This window comes from Plutella xylostella, chromosome 28, assembly GCF_932276165.1.
Source record: "Plutella xylostella chromosome 28, ilPluXylo3.1, whole genome shotgun sequence".
In the NCBI taxonomy this organism is placed as follows: Eukaryota; Metazoa; Arthropoda; class Insecta; order Lepidoptera; family Plutellidae; genus Plutella; species Plutella xylostella.
Window position 1 is genome coordinate 5,869,251 of NC_064008.1, and position 23,314 is coordinate 5,892,564.

The 23,314-nt window shown below is 35.3% G+C and overlaps 1 protein-coding gene across 8 annotated transcripts in view; it reads left to right on the forward strand.

Annotated features, from left to right (window-relative positions):
- The window catches only part of LOC105385515, a 128,559-nt gene that overhangs the window by 94,018 nt on the left and 11,227 nt on the right, over nt 1–23,314 (forward strand). For all 8 annotated transcript variants that reach the window (XM_038111289.2, XM_038111290.2, XM_038111291.2 and 5 more), the window contains one exon: nt 11,288–11,334. The gene's annotated coding sequence lies outside the window, so the exon portion shown is untranslated. The remainder of the gene's footprint in view (nt 1–11,287; nt 11,335–23,314) is intronic.

Below are 23,314 nucleotides of genomic sequence, written 5' to 3' on the forward strand. Positions count from 1 at the left end.
CACAAAGTTGACTGCCTCCTTATACAAAGGTAACGGTGAACAATCGTTACGTCCCAGGTTCGATTCCCGGAAAAGATCGTTAAACTGGTATCGCTCTTGTCCAATAAGGAACGATACGATTATACGTGATTCGATTTTTAAATCCCCAATTTTATGGTTTGAGAACCAATGTTAGGCGCTCAAGTTAATAGGGCTTCGGGAAATTTATGTGCTATTTTGGATGGTTTGGAAATGTGCGTAGTGCAGCTGTTTAGAATTGTAATTTATGTAAATTTGTAGTAAATAGGTTCTGAGATTTTATAAATTTATATCGTGTTTTGACTGAGTAGAGTAGTGACTACTTTCTAGAGATATAATCCGTATTTTTTCGTGTAGCTATACTTAAGCTGATTTAAAATTTAAATTTACAAATCAAGCCTACTATAGTAATTATTTATCTTTAACTTTCTGTAATTAAATTACTGATGTACCTACATGTAATCATTCCATCAACAATCGCCTTCGCATTTCACAATCCGCCAAGGGTCTGTTTCTTTCCTTTCCGACTTTTCTTTGCAAAGCCCTACAAATACGAATGTTCATTTCTCCGCAGTTAGTTCGCATTCCCACCACGCCCTGCCCGCGGCGCCACTGTGATGCGAGACTAATGTGCCCCACTGACATACAGGCGACATCACTCACTGTGTCTCACTGTACTGCAGACCTACGAGGGATTAGATGTGAAACAATATAGGGACGATAACGCTAAAATCTTTTACTTTTATTATAAAATGTAGACTAAATATAGTTCTGGTTTAGAACTGGTTATAATTCAGAAAGTTCCATATAAATAAATCAATAGTCTAAAGCGGAGTTTAAACCCGAACTATCTTTCGTCTTCTTTTCATATTAAGGGCCTATGATTGATACCGAAATACGGACGCTTATTTGAAGATGGAATTTTTGTCTGTGGATTGTTTTGATAATTTGGTTTGAGTTGGATAATTTTATGGCGTGGCGGTAGATAAATAACTTTTAAATATTGTGTTATCATTACCTTACAATAAAATATTTCTTGGTCAAGAATGATACTCGAAAACAACCACACAAACAGCTGTCAAGTTCCATCAGCTCCATCCATACAAATCAATTTTCCATTGACCAAATTAACAGGAACTCGACTTACCGCTGCCACTGATAGGATTTTAACGTAGGAATGCCTAAAGGGTAGGTGCCTAAATAATGGGGACAGGTTATTTTTTTCATTTCATACAGAATAACAACTACACACCTACATAGATATCAACGAAGCACACGCAAAAATACAACAGCACGCAAAATTGTCATACACTCCACAACTAAACAATGTTTAGTAAACATATTACCCGCAATACCTGAGTGTACATACAATCTTGCCTATTCTTGACCCGTTAAACGTTGCCCGGGGCGCTATCCCGGGACGACCCACAATGACAGGTCTGACCCGGGGTCAGCCGGGTCACGCCGAGATTAACTATTACAGAGATGGGAGGCCCACATCAACGATTGGGTCACGGGATCACTTCTGCTAACGGACGTTGGCAATGACCACGTGTGTTCTCACGATTGCGAAGCCCGTAGGGGATTGTTGGTTGACTAGGGTTTTGGTTGGTGAAGTTGTTTGGTTTTGTAATCTTTGGGTTATTGGACAATCTAACCAAATCTTACAATACTATACAATACATTTTATCTGCACCAAATACCTGACCTTTATCAGAACAACATACAAAATAACCCTTAATATTATCTCATTCATCCAGAGATTGCTTTAAGCAATAAGGCCGCCTTGTACCTACTGTTTTTTAAGTTATAAGTTGTTTTTTTTGTATTATTTACTTTTGGTACAAATTGGTATTGTGAGACTAAATTATGGTTCTTTTTAGACCAGACATTTCATATGAGTCGTCTAAGCTTTAGTATCGGCATTGAGCAGATCTATGTTTTATAGACGTTTTATAAAGGGCTTATATTTTTTCTTAGAAAGTTTTAAAAATAATAATACCCATTATACAATACTCTGCATCATCTTGCATAATGCGAGTTCCATCTGATTGAAACCATTTCATTACATAATTTCTCATTTCTCACCCACTTACAGAACAAACTGCCAATAACTCCGATTGTTCAAGTTCATTCAGTAGATTAAATCAGTTGAGTCATTCTTTCAATCGATCAATCAATCTTTCGATCGATTGTTCGAATTATGAAATATGCTAACTGCTAGTCGTGCGCAGTGGTTGTAGTCAAAATGAAGAATTGAGCTAAATTCTCGAATTGTTATTCTATTTTGTTTAAATCTGTAAAAATATAGAACTGAGCTGCTAGCTCAGCTTACACAGTTAGTAGTTAGTACCTATATTGTGGTGTGTTTTTAAACAGCTATAAGACCAGATCTAGACCGTTTTTTTCTTGTGACTATCTAGGGTTTTTCACCGTGGTAAAAGGATTGGCCAGTCAGATTAGCGACACCACACGTACGTATAACCTATAGGTCACGCGGGAAGGCTAGATCTAGATCAACGTTGTCTGCTGATGATGGTGATGAAGCTTCTCAAGCTCATCTGTACCCACATCTAGGGTATCGTCGCAAAAAACGCTACATTAGCAGAGTGGACACCTTTTTGACGACGGCAGCAAATTTTATAATATTGTATAAGTACCTAATATAATTATATTAGATTATGTTGATTGCGTAAATTTATCAATAATGCTGTCTGTGGCAAATAAAGTTTTTCTTCCTCTACACAAAATTTACGATGTATTTCTTGTTTCACCCTATGCCTCTATAACTAACAGCATTAAATCGAACTTCATAAAACTTTTACGATATCGTTAACCTGCCTTTTGTCTTTACTACTTACTTTGACTTTTAGAGTGCGTCTATAATCCAGTGCAATCAAATGAACCCCTGTGGGCTTATATTAAGCGCTAATTTTGTGTGACAGCGACATAATGTAATAATAGTAAACTTAATTCATGTAATGTTATGTTAACGAACATGCAATTTAGTTTTTTTTAATATATAATTACTTACAATATACAGGGTCATCCCGCAAGTCAACGTAATCGCGGTAGGAGTTTATACAATATTTGCAAATTCAACAAATTTCCCAAGAAAAAATGTTGACTTATGGGACACCCTGTTTGTGGGCATTTGTCACTATCGAACACCCTGTATATCTATTACATGACTACAGGAACGACGGAAGGCCGTAAATGGGAACTTTATCACACAGATACAGTACGATATTTATGAGTTAGTCCACACATAGGGCCGTAAATCAGATGGTTTTGTGGGTTGTGTCCCGATTGATTTTAGACCGTCTGTACGTTAAGATTGGACCTTTTCTATCTTATACATATAATAATAATATTATAATATAGTCTACCTTTATCATCTACTCCAAAAAATATTACAGATTAAACTTAATTTAACAAAATTTATTTTTTATATTTATCTATACTCCATTATTGTCAAAATAATGATAGGAATAATGTAAACAATTGAATTTAAAATATTTCAATAATATTGATAGAAAAGAAAGTTCTCACCCGCGTTGAATTCTAAAGTATTGACAAAACGCGTCGTAGCAAATATTCGTAGCTCGTAGTCAAGTCACTTAAACAGAAATAAATATTACTACTGCTGAAATATTCACATAAGTAATAATAGGTAAGGTAGTAATAATAATAACAAAAAAGCATTCTAGAATTTTAATATTATTAAAAATCCTACTGAATTTTCGCAAAAAACTGTTAACATTTTTGTACAAGTTTTGAAAACGAAATTTGACAGATTTATAAGGCGGTCTTAGTATTTGTAGTAGGCCCCCTAGAATTATAGTATTACCCTTTATTACACCCAGCCAATTCCTCATACCCTATATTATTTAGCTCTCCATACACATGGATGGTCAACTGGTGAGGTCCTACGGGAGTGAAGCTGCATCCAGGGCGTGGCGGCGCCCACACACGAGGTGTAGCCCGTCGGGACCTGAGGGTTGCTCCCATGTCTAACACGTATACGAGTACCTATGAGGTATTCATTCAAGGATTTAAAGTTTTAGAAGAGTATAGTTTTTTATTTATTTGAAGTACCCACTGGTTTCATAGATCTTACTATAGTCCTGTGGAGTCTGTGGAGCTTAGGGCTACAGATATTATTCTTCAACTTTTATAGTTATATGATATTTTCTACACTTACTTCAATTACAATAACAAATACATTGGTGGTGATATTTCTTACCAGGATTTTGTCGGTTTATTGTGTACAATTCTAGTATGAATTCATAATAAGCACATGCACTATGTATTGATATAAATCTCTATTAAGTATACGAAATAAAATGTTTCAAAAGTGTCCCGAACAGGAACAACCCAGACCAGTGGGTTGACTAGGAATAACTTCGATTTACTATTCCATTTGATCCTGTTCGTTACACCAAGCGCGTGTATCTACACTTATTACATCTACACATATCATATCTACAGTATATACGGTCAGCAAAAGAGATACGTATACCACCTAAAAAACTCATGGATCTGGAATCAAATAAATAATGGACGCTATACTAGCAATATTGTAAACAGGAAAGATTCAAGCTATAAGTAACTAGCTGTTCCCGCGCGCTTCGCTTCGCCTTAAAAAGTTTTCCCGTGGGAATTCCGGGATAAAAAGTAGCCTTTGTTCTTTCCCAGTGTCTAGACCATATGTATACCAAATTTCATTCAAATCCGTCCAGTAGTTTTGGCGTGAAAGAGTAACAGACAGACAGACAGACAGACAGACACAGTTACTTTCGCATTTATAATATTAGTTAGGATTAACGGTGGTAGTGATACTGAATTAATCATGTCAATAATATATGGAAAATGATAAAAAGTAAGACCTTAGGCGGGTAGCCGGTAGTGGTTGGATGAGGAAGGCCGAGGACCGAGTGTTGTGGCGCTCCTTGGCCAATAATCATCCACTGCTGGACATAGGCCTCTCCTATGTCCAGCATTGGATGATTATTGGCTGATGATGATAAAAAGTACATGAATCAAAAAATATGCAGTATTTTATTGTTATAAACACAATTATAAATCTAAACACTTAACTACTCCTTGTGTATAACGCAACTGCATATTTGTAGAAGCACTTTCTATTGAAATTGAAAATCAAATAACAATCAATAACATTTTACGTTCTATTGTTGGTGTAATCTACACAAAGGCGTAATCAAAATCTAGTAAATGAAAGTTTATGATGGTTCTCTTCCTTTGATAAATTATTATGATGTTGAGATAACATTATAGCGTATTTTGTGGTTATTGTGTTGTAATAATTATGTAGGTAATTAATTATTTATAATTTCATTGCTTTCTTTAATACCCCTTTCGAGGTAGGCATGGGTGCATTTCTACACCATTTTCATTCTAAAAGTCCCAATTTCGAATGTAGTTAGGTCTATTGCAATAACGATGAAGCTTATGTAAGTTAAAATTTATATTCCCAATTTCTTGGTAGGGAATTATGTTAATTGCATTATTCCCCCCCCCCCCCCTTTTGTCTAATGTACCAACGTGTTATTTTGCTTAATTTGGTTTATAATAAAACAGAAATTAGATAGTTTAAATTGTCTCTTATAGCAACAAGCAGTCATCATCATCAGCTAATAATTATCCACTGCTCGATATAAGCCTCTCCCAAGGAGCGCCACAACACTCGGTCCTCGGCCTTTATCATCCAACCACTACCCGCCACCCGCCTAAGGTCGTCAGTCCAGCGGGCAGGAGGACGTCCAACGCTGCGTTTGCTTGTTCGTGGTTTCCACTCGAGAACTCGTCTACCCAGTGCTTGACAAATATTGAGTGGGTCAGTAGGCACCAATTTAAATACCTGTTTAATTTTTACGCACGATTCAACGAGAATCGCAAAAGGGGCAAATGCCAAGGCATATTTCATGCTGAATGCTATTCTGAATAAATTGTTAGAGTGACCGACATAGCTCTTAAAATCTGCAATTTACACGGGTTCGTCATCGACGTAGATAAACGTTGTTATATCGCGATTCGACGTAAATACGGCGCTGTGATTAGTGGAACGCAAATTAAAAGAGTTTATTGACGTCGATAACCATCCCATGTAACTGTTAAAGCGACAGTGTGCTGGCCATATAAGCCGAAGAACCGATGATCGGGTAATGTAAACGAGCTCTGTGGGACGCCCTCCGCTGGACTGACAACCTTAGATAAGTAGGTAGTGGCTGACTGAGGTAGGCCAGAGTGTTGTCCAGCAGTGGACGATCGTGGGCTGATGATGATGATTACCTTCATCATTCTGAAATAAATCTTCCTTAGTTATCACATTTTTCTACAATTGACTAATATTTTACTTAAAAGAGCTAGAATAACCGTCTAAATTCAAAACAATTTACAAATTGCAGAGCTAATTTACTTTGACCTTATGCACATTACATAAACGAAAACCCTTGAAAATTGTCAAGGATCAACCAAAATACCACATTAAACTAACGACATCATTAAGACTACAATGGGATGACACACGATAATGCAAACCTAACTACTGTCATAAGCATTAGGCTTCTGAATTCATACGAAAATGACCTTAACCGTCGATACATGAAATGATGTAAGTTATGTTTGCGAGTGCAACCCACTATGAAACTATTACAGTTATGTATGAATGAAGATATACTATAATATATGTCCTTTTAAATTAATTCAGATTTAAAATATGTCTATATACTTTATTAACTATAGAAGAAAAAGCAGTGTTTCATAAGTTTCATGTCTGTCTGTCTGTGGACGATTCTAATACTTTTTCTTATTTTGCTTAGATACATTATATATATATATTAGGTTAAAAGTTTTGCATGGATTTCTTAATGTCAAGTTATCCCTAGGATCATATTGTATGTTATCCCTACTAAGTGCCAATTTCTCCATAGTCGGTTAGAGCATAAACAGGTATTTAGTGGTTGACTTTTGACACATCTGTCAAGAATTTTATATGGAGATGACGTATAATTGATGAACCAATCTCTGGTCGGTTAGATAACCGACTATGGAGAAATTGGGCCTCAACCTAATACCTATCGTATTCTCACAATTAAAACTTCATTTCATAGCGTTTGCTTGAAGATATTTTATAATATTTATTCATGAATAAAATCTTAAACATAAGATAACTAATAAGAGTCATAAATTAGCATAGACATTAGTGCTAATACAGTGCCACTTATGACATCAGATAATGACAGTTATGACTTTAACTGCCACTGGTGTATGTATTCTGGTTCAGTTTGAATAAGGCAAGCTCCGTTCGATTCAAGTTGGAAAATGTCTTGCCAATGACGTAGTTATGAAATATCGCGCACATTGAAACGGGCAGCACCTTTGATAAACAATACTACGAACTTGATGGAGAGTCAGTGGAAAAGAAAAGACTCGAAAAATTACACCTTACTTTACAAGTTTTAATTAGTTAGGTTAGAATACTTGTGACTTTATGCATTGGTATTTGTACAATAGTTTAACTTAAATCGACGTCGGTTTGACTGTAAAGAATATGTAAAACATAATTTTATATTATATCTATGTTTTATTTTGTATATACATAAATAATAATAAAATTATAACCGGCGCGGCGTAATATAATTCTACATAACATGTATCAGAAATTGAAAAGGTGTAAGAATAAGGTAGCTGTTCTAAATGAGGAAGATTATCCGATAAAGAGCCGTTTGTAAGTTTAGGGGTCACATAATATGTCACTTAAACCATCTCTGAAGATCCAAGGTTGCGATCGGCCTAGAAAATAACAACCTATGAAGTTCAGAAAGAGCTTCTGTGTTTGACAAAAACCATATTGATATTATACAAATTCTATATATTAGGTATATGTATCTTTATATTGGTTTTCTTTGCATCACTAGTAATCAGTTTTAAAATTTGTAAACGATTTTGTATCTACATGGTTCGCGGACATATTCCAAGTCGTATCATAATATAGAAGAAGTACTTGAACTGTACGAAAATGAATTGAAATTGCTAAACTTATTGTCACTTTCGCAACTATACTTAGCACATGAGAATGACTGCTGATGCAATCCAATTGGCACTGAATATTCCTTTTATATTAGACGACCGAATGGTGTAGTGGTTAGTGACCCTGACTGCTGTGCCGAAGGTCCCGGGTTCGATCCCCGACCGGGGCAAATATTTGTTTAAAGACAGATATTTGTGTATACCAAACACACTACTTACCCAAAATACAGGGTGTTGCAAAAAGGGTATACTAAGACGAAACCTACATGTGCAGCATAGTAAATGTAAGCACGAAAATGTAATCAGAATTATCTTGATCCATAGAAACTATGTTGGTCACGTGACTTTTTACTATGGAGAATAAATAATTTTGTTCTGATTTCATTTTTTGTCTTAGATATACCCTTTTTGCAACATCCCGTAGACTTATTTTATTGATAATGCCTTTCCAAAACTTCAAGATACCTTCTACATACAAAAAACATTATCATACATAATATACATACTTACATATTCTATTCAAACAGCCATAAATCTACATACTAAATAACAACTAATTTACTCTAATCACCTCTAATCGATAGACCTGGTAAATCTGCACAGACTGCCATTGACCCCGTAACGCGCACGTAATGATCTACTCATCATACATACACGGTCATAATCTTAGATTAACAATATGCGAACTAGATGGTGTGTCACATCGAAAACAGCGCATTTTGTTTACTGTCGAACCGTTTTAAGTTCAACCTAATACTTAATTGACTATCTGCATTTAATGTCTAATTGACTAATGTCTAATTGACTAATTGTGAAGAGTAATGTTTTTAATGGTCACTTAACATTTTCTCTAACTCATTTTATGTTTTGTCCCTGTTCTTACATGTAAATAATTATTAATTTATGAATAAATTAGTATTTCAGTATTTACTAAGGACAACCAATGTACCAATGAATGAAGTACCAATGAATGAAGTCATAAATCTTCTAACTGAGTGGTAGCAGTGGGGTGTTATTTGTTGAGACGTTTCTGAAACTCCATCTAGTTCGTAAATTGTTAGTCTAAGGTCATAATCATATCGAGCCACTCATGCGCAGCTCATTTAATGGAATCCCTATTCAATTTGACTGCATTTCATGTGTGTATAGTCAGCGAAAGAGATGTGTAGGCCACTCCACCGCAAATAAAATGGAACCGTGGAATGAAAAATACTTGAAACTTTAGAGATTTTTTGTTGGTATCGATAACATAATTATTTCATTCATCTATCTTTCACCCTTGAGTCTTAGGATCAAACTCTTTGCGCTGGGGTGGCATACGTAACTCTTTTGCTGATTGTACATACTTCATAGGTGATTAGAATGAACTTTGTATGGATTTAGGTAACCTTAGTCGAAGGGCTTTCAATTTTAATGATTTTGGTTTATGTTGGTAATGGTAATGATAATAACTTGTCATCTGACCTTTTATTAACTGCATTATTGAGTTAACTGTATGACTGATAAATAAAATGAGGATTTGCCAGTTGGAATTTGCGTAAAATGACATCTTTTGTTAGTTTCAAAGCCAAAAGGGTCACAAAAGCTTATCAAAAACGACCTACCGATACTTACCGATTGCATGACAACTGTACATAGTTCGTACTTACCATTATATTATGTATGTATAAATAGGTTATTAATAGTATTATCACCAGGATTCGATTGCTTTTCCGAGTTAAAGAGATTTTTCTATATCCTTTATGATAAGCAGACGTATGGGCGGACGACAAAGCAATCCTATAAGGGTTCCATTTTTACCTCTTGTAGTACGGAACTCTAAAAAACAAAGTTAGCGTGAGGATCGGCCATATCTGGGCCAAGTTCACGCACGGACTCACAGACAGACAGACATTCTTCACTCGATAACCACTAATAACACACCTAGTACAGTACATACTGGTGCACAATTAATGTAGCAGAAAATTACTGATTGTTCTAACCCATTTAGTGGATGAAATTGGGTATTCATGGGCCTGGTCAAGCGTGGATTATATGCGGATGTTGATATTGTTGAGTTTATTGTGATTCTGACTGCCGCTTTGTCTTGATCGGTGGGGTTACCACCACCGAACATTAGCAACAAATACGCTCGCTTATCAACTCTGATGTAACTTGTATGTATCTGAAAGTTTTTTGACAGGCGAGCGACGCTATTTATGTATTGTTAATTATTGCTAATGTGTCGGTGGTAGGTAGTAGTTTTGCCGCAGTAAAATTACGATAGTAAAATACGACTTGAATATTAAAGTAAACTAGTTAGGAAGTTACTTTGCCAACAAACATGAATTTGTAGTTAGGAAGTAAGGATATTCGCTACAAGGAACGTATAGTAAAAATTTAATATACCTAGACATTAAATAGATAAAGTACGCTTGAGAAAACAAATAAACTGACAGGCAATCTTTGAATCTTAACGAACTAAGATTTTTGTAACAGCAATAATTTTTAAACTCCGCTGAAATGTTTACGCGCCCTGTGAGCCTGTAAAACTGTCATGGCGTCCCGAAGTGTCGCCATTTTATTCCAAACACAAGTAAACTCAAACATAATAAAATAGCATCGTCCCACGCCGGGCTCAGTTTACGGTGACATAAATCGTCTATTTAATAACGATCCGCCATTTTACAAGATGGCCGCCGAACGCAAATTCTTAATAAATCGACTTTATTATTCTTTGTACATTTTCACACAATGCGATGGTCAGCCTGGTTGCGTGGAATTTATTAGTGTTTGCTAAAAAGGCAACTTGGGTGGTCCTCGCACAGGATATCTTACCTACCTACACTCCACATCGTGAATATAAACACTTAGAATCCGTGTACGTCTGTTATCAGTTTATCACTGAAAGGGTAGCATACCAAGCGTGTGGCCAGTGGGGTCACTCTATACTGACTAAAAACGATCGAACGGGAGCTGTCGTGCAATCAGAACATTTAATACAATGAGATAGAGGAGTGGGTCGCACAGCAGAGCCCCGAAACTTCGTGACTCGTCATAGGTGACCCCCTGGACCGTGGAACTTGGCATAGCATGGAGGAAGGCCTACTCTACCCTCAGTAGGCATCTGCAGTGGGTTGACAGGCTGATGATGATAGTTTATTTTACATTGCATAACTATCATATACTAACGTATATATTTTTTTGTTTTATTTATATTTACTTTCTATTTTCACAGATCACCTTCGAATGTGTCGCGACATACTGAAAACCAGTGTTAATAAGGTAAATATTATACTAAAATACAAAACAATCGTTGAAATTTAGCGTACATCATTAAATTCATCATGCAATGATGATCAAAATTAACACCAAACCAAATATATGAGTATTATGGATTAGCTGTTTCCCGCAAGCCTTATCTCGTATAGGTCTCTGTCTCGGAATTTAAATATTTTTAAACATTCCATGGTCTTCCGTAAATAATTAAAAACCTATATTAGCCTAATCTGTCCTGTTCTGTCCTTTCGCCCGGGTTATATAGGATGTTCATTGTAATTATAAATCATCCTGTAGATCAGACACCTGCATGCTAAACGACTCGAACAATTAGCATTTATAAGATGATTTACCTGAAGCATTTAAAACTATTTATGTACCGTTAAACTAAATGTTAAGCGAAGTGGGTTCCACTTTTGTACTAAAGGAATAGACCTACTTATAGGATAGATATTCAGTGGTACAGTGTGCAATAATACCTACTTTCGCTAGGAAATGGGACTAGAAGAAGATGAATGCTGGGGTTGATGCCAAAATCGTAATAAAATAATAACACAGTAGGCGAAAAGGTGGTAACAAAATGATTTGGTCTAACTTGGCACTACGTTAAGCCTTCGGGCGGCTTGAAAACATTCAGACAGTTGAGTTGCCCACTTACCCGACAACTCTCTCAGCACAAGCTTGCTTGTGTTGGGGTCCACCAACCCGCACTAGGCCTGCATGTTGGACTAGGCATAAACCCTTCCTTCATTGGAAGGAAACGCGAGCCCCAGCAATGGCGACGTGACGGGTTGTGATGATGATGATGAGTTGATATACGTCACTCGGGGGCTTCTTTCAGATAGATCTGGTAAATTGCAAATCTAAAATCGAGGGGTCAGTCTTCAAGTCAGACGGGTCCTTCGGCCCAATCAATCCCTGTCCAGGAAGGAATTAGCTCTTAATTGCTCACTTCTGGTATTTAACAGGATTCCCGCGCGCCGGGCCCACTGCTCCGGGTAAGATGGGTTGCTCTCGGGATAACAGAATTAACAAAGAGTCTTACTGTAACCAGTCAAAGGTCGGCTGAAAGACATAGCTTTTTGGCTTAGTGCTGGAATTTTGTACTTTGTGTCGTGTGTAAATAAAATAGTTTTAGTTAGTACATACATGTGCAAGATTACACATGTAAAAAAATCTACTTAAATTATTGTCATTTTAAGTCATTATAATTAAGCATACCGATGCACTTGTCTCAATGTACTATGTACTACCATATAACAAAATATACACTTGATAAGTATGATTTGTAGGAATGTGAACATAATCGACTAGCAATGCAATACATTTTCTGAAGTATATTATAATAATCCAACACGAACCTTGCAAAATTATGCTTGTTTCTGTAGTCTTTAACTTAAAACGTAAATAAATTATTAAATGAATGTCACATAAAAAGCGCGCAATTAAATGAAAAGTATTTTAATATAAAAAAAAAGTCTCTCAGAGTCCTCAAAACATTTCCTGTATACATAAAAACAGTAGTTATTTACTACTGACGAAGCCAACAAGTTTATAAAATAAGTAATGTCCGTTTTTCAATTAATTACCTGTTTAATCATCTATTAGTAACATCATCAATAATAATGATACCTACTCGCCGACACTTCTCAGCGTGGGAACCATAATATACCAAATCATTCATAAAATCAATATTATGATTATTAATTAATAAATTATTAATTATAACGTGTTTGGTATTTTGCCATCCTTTCACGCCAAATTCCTGACCCAGTTATTTTGAATTTCAAATTAGAGTTAGGGCGCTCGCCTGTCAAACTGTGAGATCCATAAAAGTTACGTCAAATCTGACAAGCCTGCGACGCTGCTTAAGGTTTGCTAATGTTCGGTGGTGGTAGCCCCACAGCTACCGTGACCCAGAAAGCGTTAATAAGACGCGTACCGTCAACACCGAAAACGATCGCAAAGAGATCTCATTTCCTTAATTTTATGAAGCACGTCGCGAGGTCGTTCACCCCCGGAGGTGCAAAAAGCCATCTCCGTACACACGATCTGTACAGTGCCGTGCAATTACGTGCAACACCTTACCTTTATATTTTTCTAGGTACAAAATGTTATTATGTAAAACTTACTTAGTAATATAATTTGTTGTCGTTAAGTGTAAAAAAAAAGTAATAATAATCTAAATAATCCTTAAATGACCTAAGCTAAGTCAAATTATGTTGGTTTATAAGTAATACCATTGAGCTGTGGATTACTGTAAATAAATAAATAAAAATAAAATAAAAACAACACTCACAAGCGATAAAAAAGTTCCACTTACAAAATATCGCCACCAAAGGTAGCCAATTTTAAAACATACCATTTGGAATTGGATCAAAGTATTTACGTTTTCAGATGGTAATATTGTGATGCGCTGTTCAATGTACTTTAATATTGCAGACGGCGTCATTAAGCTAGTCTTTTCCGTTTAGGAGTAATGTGGTGCTAATAATTATGTACTTGTAGATATGTGCTCATTTTTTCTATAACCCTTATAACTATGTATTTCTGATGTCCTATATTAAACATATACTTGATAGAGTGTTCAAAGAAAATTGTCATATACTTAATTAACGGATTGTTACTCTTTTTTTTTTAAATCGAAGACTTGCATGAAAATGTCCCTATTATCGGTGCCGGCACTGCACTCAGCCAAGCCACTATAAATCCCCGAACACATCAAGTTTTACGTCAACCGTATAACGGTGAGACTGGTATGTCTGTCCCTTATTACATTATACAGGGTGTTGCAAAAAGGGTATACTAAGCCGAAACCTACATGTGCAGCATGTTCTAAGCCCGAATCTGAAAAGAGAATTTAAATATTCGCGAAAAAAATATATTCATTTTCCATAGAAACTTAGTTGATCACGTGACTTTTTACTATGGAGAATGACTATTTTTTTCGCGAATTTTCAAATTCTGATTTCAGTTTCGGGCTTATATATAACATGCTGCACATGTAGGTTTCGGCTTGGTATACACTTTTTGCAACACCCTGTATACATGGCTTGCACTTGAGCGAGGCGTCGGGAATGCAATAATTATTGTTTGTTGTTTTGTTTTAATGCGATGCTAACGCGTACTGTTAGTGTGTGGTACACTGTGAAGTGTATTTTCCAGTTGTGAAATCCAAATAATGTACTTAATTTTATTATGTTTGATGCGATTCTGTTAAATTTTAATTAGAAATTAAGTGTTCCAAAATATTTAAATTTCTGATAAAATAATAAAATACCTATGCCTAATTCTAGTCGGAGCTCAAATATTTAATTGTCATTTTCCAGAATCTTTCCGGTAGTCGACAGGCTTCTCCAGAACTCAAAACATTTAGGAGTAGGGAGTAAATTAATATGAAAGGTTTCGATTTATACATATAGCCTATGACATGTCATTATAATCATTGTGTTAATCCATGGTGTCAGCTTACTTTAATTTTATACGTATAACTTGTCCGGTAATGAAACAATGGACCGATTTCTAAAACAAAGAAAACTAATTCAACGCTTATCTTTAAATTACCTTTCGGAAATGAGGTTGTAATTTTATTTTAAACATTATATTGAGTAGGTCATTTAGCTTTTAACGTTCCGTGAACTGTTTTAATTAAATTAAATCACAAGACATCATAATTTTAAAGACATTATCCAAAATTAATTATATCCATTTAAAAACACTAATTCCTAATAAGGATATTAAAAGCGCTTCCGTTAAACATTTACCCAGATTTGACATCATTAATATTCAAAGACTAAGGGGCTGTTCCACAATGTCTGGTTAGTGGCTACCTGTCGGATAAAATACATGCTGTCACTCTCTGTCATTATTTTTTAGACAGTGACAGCATGTATTTTATCCGACAGGTAGCCACTAACCAGACATTGTGGAACAGGCCCTAAGTTGTATTACTATAACTAACACTTAATAACATCACTGAGTAAGTCAATTAAATATTAATAATCATAAACAAAGAGGCGGTGGGCTCGTATGGACGTCGGGTTTGCCCCTATCCGTTTACGATTATCTCCAATCCAATTTACTTAATAAGCACTTAAAAGCATCCAGGCAATTGGTGTTGATCCCGTCTGACCCCAACACCCGACCCTTGTACCCGTTTGACCTCTTTTGGTGTCTCATTGAACCTTCACGAAGGCAATTTTGTATTTTATCAGAAGCGTTATGTTTATATTAGGTACTAGAGTTGATGGGTAACCAATATTACGTACGAAAACTAGCGGTTTCGAAGGTCAAATAAGTTCAGGTTTTGTCCGACTTTGAGAACTTACGTTGCCAGTTATAATACCTAATTATATACATATTAAAATGATATACAAATTTTGATAAGATCACAAGTTCACGAAGACATAACTTGACATAAGTAACTAAATGAAAAAGCAAAAATTATATATTTTAAATGAATGATATTGAAAAACGATACAGCTTATGCAATGTGAGCCAGTTATTTACGTAAATACCACCGAACAAATATCATAACCTCGAATTCACGATACTTGCAATATGATAAACTGATGAACTAAACCGTGAGCACAGGATTCGATACTATTTTCGAATCTACACAAACATATGGAAAAATAATAGTATCGTCAACTGTCACTATTTTCGAATCTGCACAAACATATGGAAAAAACAAATGCCACTTTTGGAACTAACAATTTTGCCTTACGCATACGGATACGCAACGTAAACGCAGGTTTCGAATCCTGTGCTCGCGGCTCTGGACGGTATCAAGTATTATTGCAATAACAACAGTAATAACACCAATATTTCAGTCGAAACGGACGTTTTGTCGCGATGTGGCAACACCGTCACACGCAGACAACATCCTTACGGGTTATGTGTACCACATCCTTAATATAAATTACAAATTGTAATAAGAGTTGAGCGGTGGCGTTGTGTGTATAAGTATATGTACCTTTGGACCTTGAAAAATGGCGTTTCGCCGCCACTTTTGGTCTAACTATAGGTGAAAGAGATATCTTATGTCAACCTTTCTAATTTCATTCTTATCTTAGCCAAACAATGTTCTTATTTTTCTTCAATTTCCATAATAATATAAAATAATTATAATTACAAATAAAATCATAAAACATTGTCAATTTTATTCCGAAAATCTGTGTAAACCATATCTCTCGGACCGTTAAGAATAGAATAGAATACTACTTTATTGATTTAACAGAACACAAATAACAATTTATGCAGTGGGTATATATCAATAGGCGGCCTTATCTCTTCTAGGCAACCGTTGGGTAGTAAACAAGTCAAATACATTTTAGTTCCCTTCCCTGCCACGCTCAATAAAAATGGCATCGTACTACACATAATATATAGTACAGTTAGCTGCATATTCTGCATAAGTAGCTATACACTTTCGTACCTGTTGTCAAAATACCTCCTAAACAAAATGACAATGTTTGAATGAATGAATGAATTTGAATGAAATGAATGAAAGTTAGTGAGTTTGGCAAGTTTCAAAAGTGTATAGCTACTTATGCAGCTGACTGTACACTAGAGGTATAATACATGTGGCTCCAGTTTTTTTCCCTTACGCAGGAAGTGCGAGCCGGTAGGACATCGGCTCACCGTTACTCCATCGGAGATAAGCGATATCGGCCTTTAGCTTGTACCTTGGAGGGTCTACTACTGCTTCTTCTTGTTACCGTGTCGGTTAAAGATACTAGAGATGTTCCACCAGAGTCTGTCACCGTGGTGGAAGGACTAGCTACTGAGAATAGAATAGAATATAACTTTATTGATACCAAAAACACGAAAATTACAATTTTACGCAGTGGCAATTGCACAGTATGCGGGCTTATCGCTATAAACGATCTCTTCCAGTCAGATTAACGGCAGACATGGCTAGGACCGTGAATAAGTCATTCTAGGATTCAATCTACTACGTCTCTGAAATTAAATTTGAAAGAAAAACTTTACTATTTTAAGGCGAAACTCAAGACAATATTCCAACATGTAACAATTTTATTTCATAATTATCTGCGTATACAGTAGAGTGTATTTTTTGGTTAGCACTGAAGCTCAACACTTACTATGCTAACACAAGCCATGAACTTGACTATTTGATCTCAGGCGGACGTTAATCTTTATCTAGTTTAAATTTCAAATCTCGTTCACCCTTGACCGCGGCAAGTGGAGCGAAACCAACTTGTACCGCGGCGTTGGGCGTGGCTATTTATTTTAAACAAATTGATTCATAATTAGCGCTTTGACCACAAAGGTGATGTAAATTGACAAAGGTAATAATAATAATTAATTTTATAGTACTTACCCCTTCTATAAGTAAAAATAAATAAACCTAAATTGATATGATTATAATTCTGGCCACTATAACATACTAGTATTATTGTACGCTGTAGCCGTTACATTGAGAGAAAAATATATTACCGGCTTAGTGTGTAATAGGGCATGCAATACCGCAATACCGGTATTGCGTAATACCAGGATCCCGGACAAAAACCACTCTTTTTTAAAAAAAACCTGTATTGAAAGTTAATACCGGTATTGAAGTAATACCGGAATCGGACATTTTTTAGGCTATAAATCATGTGATTAAGATATAGTTAGCTTTGTGCTCCTATATACTATGAAAATGCACTTGTTTTCAACCGTTACATGCGGTTTTTGGCCTTTGGAAACCTACTTGTTGTCCATGCGTTCTAAATTTTTTACTCTAATACTCAATTCTAGTAAAAAATATAATACAGAATTTGATTGCTTTTTCTTGTTGTATTTTGCCCTATACGACCTTTAAACAAAATATATGCCATTTATAACAAGGAAGTACCGAATACCGGGATCCCGGTATCAATACCGTGATAGTGTACCGTGATACCGTGACCTAGTGTGTAATAAAACGTAGGTAATGATGAAAATTTTCAAATTGTGCCAAATTTAAGCCACATCCTTTCAATTCTAATATCCGGGTTTTTTTAAACTTACAGTACTTACCGTCAACATTTAATCAAAAACCATCCTCAAACCCATCCACAAAACTGTTCCTTTCATTTAAAATCCATTAATAACCACCATTGAATTCGAATCAAATAAAATTAATCTGCCGAGCCAGCCGTCATAATTCGCGAAGAATAATTGCAATCCATAACTTTTCCGCAACATAAATATGACAAGCCAAATCAGGGTTCCGTAGGAGAGGACTGCGATAGATCAACGAGCCCTGTGGGAACTACTCGCTGTGGACTGTCAGTCATTATTATAGATTGTGGCCAGGAAAACAGCAGAATTGAAATTACTAGTCGGTTTGTGAAGCTGGAATGGCTAGACAACTTTTAGGGTAGTATAGTGTGTTAGTGGGTTTTAGTAGTTTTGAAAGAAAGAAAGAAAGAAAAATCATTTATTTTCCAAATAAAATTATTGCATGTTTTTTTGCGTATTGCGTATTAAATATTACTGTTAGTATAAATTAGTCTAACAGAATTTTTTGTTGTGTTTTAGGATGGACTAATCGGGTTTTAATCCTTATGGTTCAAAATGTAATTTACTACCTATGTAACTTTTGACGTAAGTACTGAAAATCAAATCCAGGAGTTTTTTATTTACTTATCCTATTGATTAAGTTTCCATTATATTGGAGCCTAAAGAAAGAAGCCCCCATTAGATTTATTTGTACAAGTCGGTTGTGCTCTTGCGGGGCTAAAAGCTTTTCCTTTACGTATCTAGAGATACCAACCGCACATTTCCGAGCCTCACGGTGCTATCCTTATTTGTCCCGAACATTGGGTACAGTTAGACTCAATATTATCTCGATAGCACAATGGCTTTAATCGTGCGAATAAACTCGTGATGTGCAGTCAAAAGAAGACGGCAGTCGACCTGTTGGGACTGCTTTCTTTGACATTCTGTTAAAATCTTAAATATACCGACCAGACAAAAATTAGTTTTAAAATTCATGATTATAGACAAAGTGACTTAAGAATTGAGATTTTGAATTATAATATATAACTATCAGGGATATAAGTAATTAAATTGAACTGTAAATTAACTAGTTGTAAATGATTTTGCAATTCAAAATTTAAGTCTAATTAGGTTTAGGTTTCCCTTATGTTTTAAATGACACATAATTTAAATTTATTGCCAATGTTTTACTATTATAACAGGGACAAGCGCTAGCCGAATAAACGTTAGAGTTAGGGATCAAACTGTGAGGCCCAAAGCGTCTCCATACAAAGATGGCTACTCCCGGCTATTGAAAAATATTTCTCTTTTCATATTTAACTCGTGACTGAAGCCATCGAGACCTCGCAACGGTGTGTTTGTTTTTCTGATCAAGATCTCCAACAATTTTAAACAACCTTTTGATATTTATCTAAGAAATGACTTTGAGATTCGGTTTACCGTTGGCGCATTGGTGATCTATTGGTAACGTGACCATACGTCCCGCTTTGGGCGGGACAGTCCCGCTTTCAAGTTGTGCGTCCCGCTGTCCCCCGCGAGGGCAAAAATGTCCCGCTTTCATAAACTGACCAAACGATAATTTAAATTACTTACCTACATTTTGAAATTTCATTCCATATTTCCTTTATTTCTTTTAATCACTTGAGACAACTATTTATCTTCTTATCACTTACTCACATAGACTATAGGGAGTAATATGAGTCCGAGTTCCGCCGAAACTCCGCGAGTAACTTCGTTCAGTGACAATCATCAAAGTAATCTGTATTAAATTGTTAAGTAACTTAACTGATTTCTTAATTACAGATGTGCGGGTCTCACAATATATTGATCTCTCAAAAAGGCACGGACATAAAGTCTGTGGAGTGATAATAAAATCTTAAAAAAAAAAAAAAAAAAGATGTGCGGGTAATTCCGAAAAATCAAAAATCCGAAAATTTGCACTTTTTTACTAATTTTACGTTTTTACACGCACGTTCGGTCCTAGCGCCCTGAGTCAACCCAAGCGAGGTAGAAGATTAAGTTGCCATCAAGGTGAATGGTTCTACGGTTCAAAGTATGATTGCGTTTGGAAGAAATCGGAATTACCCGAAATTCGGCATTACCAACCTGTACCTTATGATGTTTAAGAATTTCGTAGTGTCTGGTATGAGAACACCCAAAAATTTCGAAAAACTTTTTTCCGAATTTGAAACGCCGAATATGTATGAACCTAATTTACAAAATATTGCAATAACGATTTTTTAATATCAATAAAATAATCACAAAGGTTTGTTATTACGATTGTTAAATACACGAACGTTTCAAAAACTTTAGAACCAAAACCTAAAGGTGTTAGGTGCACATAGATATCGAAAAACAAAGCGGAGCGCAGCGAAGCAAAAACATATTAAAATGTTAACTAAGTTACATTCGGGGATTTGTGTTTTCGGAATATTAAAACTTCGGGATTTGTTATTTAAATAATTCGATATAATAAAAAATCGTACATTTAAAACATCGAAATTATAACATTCGAAAAATTTAATTTGGTAATTTTAATAAATCTGTTGTTTGAAATTTCGTTTATCAACTTTTCGTAATTTTCGTTATTCGGAAACTTAAAACTTTACTAGAACTATGAAATTCATAATTTAAAAAATCGTTGTTTTCATATTCGTAATTCGGATTATGTAGGGTACCCGTTTGGTATATTTATAAAATTCTAAATATACCAACTTTACAAGATTATTAGATACATAAATATAAAAAAATGGTCATTCCTCATTCATGCATCTCTTTCACATTTCACTCTTTCATCGTAGTGATTGAATTTTCAATTGATGCACTGAGCAAACTGAGCAAAAAGATAAAAAGATGAGAAAGATAATAGTTACCTATATCTATTTTTGAGGGATATGAAATTCGGCAGGTGTCCCGCTTTGACAAAAAAAAATATGGTCACGTTATCTATTGGGTAATTTGGGGTCAATTTAGGAACGTCGTGATGCTATTGCGTTCTGCTTCACTATAAGCTTATGTTTTATTGTGTGTATTTTCTGATTATTAGGATCTTCTAGAGAAATTGATTTACCCAATTATACATTTTGCTTTTATTGACGATTGTGTATTACATATAATAATATGGTAAAATAGGTTACCTCATAAAAAAATACATGAAAAATTGTTGATAGTGTAGGAAATAATATTCAGCCTTCGTTGAATCATTAGCACTGAAGAATTTTTGTTTTATTTTAAAATAATTTTATAACATGGTTCTTATATCTACTCGCGCAGCTTTTTATAATTGTGTTAAAACGGAAAGTGGCCTTATTCCCCGTTTTATAGACTTATTTTGTTTTCGTTTTTTAAGCCTCATTTTATGTGTTTCGTCAAAAGGTTTATGTGACCGCCTTCAAGTTGGCTTTTTACGAGCGACTATAACTTTTGCGCGAAGAATTGGGTTAAAATCTGCTTTGTTTATATTTATAGGTTCATACCAAACTGCTGTCTGTACCTAGGATACCTATAATATCGAATTAACATAATTGGTCTTAGGATAAACACTAGGCATTTGTGAACGGTTGTTTAGCTCTGATAAACAGAGTGAAAATAACTTTAATTATATTATGTATAATGTATATATTCTGTGTTTAAGTTTTCAGTATTACATGGGGATTGATTTTTATTTTTTTATGAAAATTGCTCATCATAGAGAAACTTATAAAAATGCTCATGAAAACCTTTTACACACGGCACATTTGTCTCATACCAGTTATAAAGTTATAACGTACGTATTTTTAAGCGACTTCGAAAAAAGAAGCAATCTCAATTCGTCTGTATGTATGATTTTTTATTATAAGTCGGTTTTAAAAATACATTATACAGCTAGTATGTAAGTATAATGTAAATAAACAACAGATACATATTTTTTCATTTGTTCTGACCCGCACACAGTGGTCGGTTTTTCGGTAAGTAAATTGGTGTGGTAAAAGCACCGCTATGCGTCGGTAAATGTGTTGTAATTTCTCGCTAAAAACTTGAACTTGTGGCCAGACCGCGCGGTCGGGGCACACCGGGCGCGATCTAAAAAACAGTTGTTTGTTTCTATGTTAAGGAGTTCTCCCGAGGTAAACACTGTGCTTTTCATTACAAATACGAGGAAAGAAAAGAAAATAACCATGAATATCAAAAATAATTGTTAATTTCTCAATATTACGCGTATATGGACAGCAAAAAGATCACCTCCATTACAAGGCAAATAATAATCATCAGGTGCTTGGTGCTTCTAGTTTAAATCCATCATCATTCATTGCATTTTAGATACAAGAATTTTAATCTTATAAGTACTGCGTATTGAAGAAAAATGATAATTATGCATTTAACGTTCCCACCTAAATACATAATTTACCCGGTTTTTGCTGTAATATGTTCCTAATTTTCTAAGTCCTATGACGTTTGATTAACGTATATTTCCCATTAATTTCACTTGAAAAGTAACAAATGACAGATTAAATGTATGGATTTAACAGCTCTCATAGGGCTTATTCTATATTTTAGATAAAAGTTATATTGTATTCTACACCCAGTGCTCCATCTCTCGGTGCGCCTCCTACCTTCTGTCCGGCGACGCGTGTCGTGTGTTACCGGCGTTACATCAGCCGCATTGTTCTCAAACAATGACCTTAACTCTTGATACCGTCTCCCATACCGCCTCAGACAGTCAGGAAAATATTAATGACACATTTTGGGCAGTGGTGGACTTCCTAGTTATGATTTTATTGGGTTTGAGCCGAGTAGGTAGACGTATAGCTTTAATGAAACGAGACAGAGTCGTTGGTAGCGTAAAAGCGCTTCGAAACTAAGCATGTCGTGAAGGTAGAGTATTCCAGACCAGTCGAAGGATGGCCTTAGATAAGTAGTGACTGGATGAGTAAAGAGAACTGAGAAAGAATTCCGTCGTATCCTTTTAAAAAATAAATAAATTTCATAATGTAACTCTGTATCTAGACTTGATTGG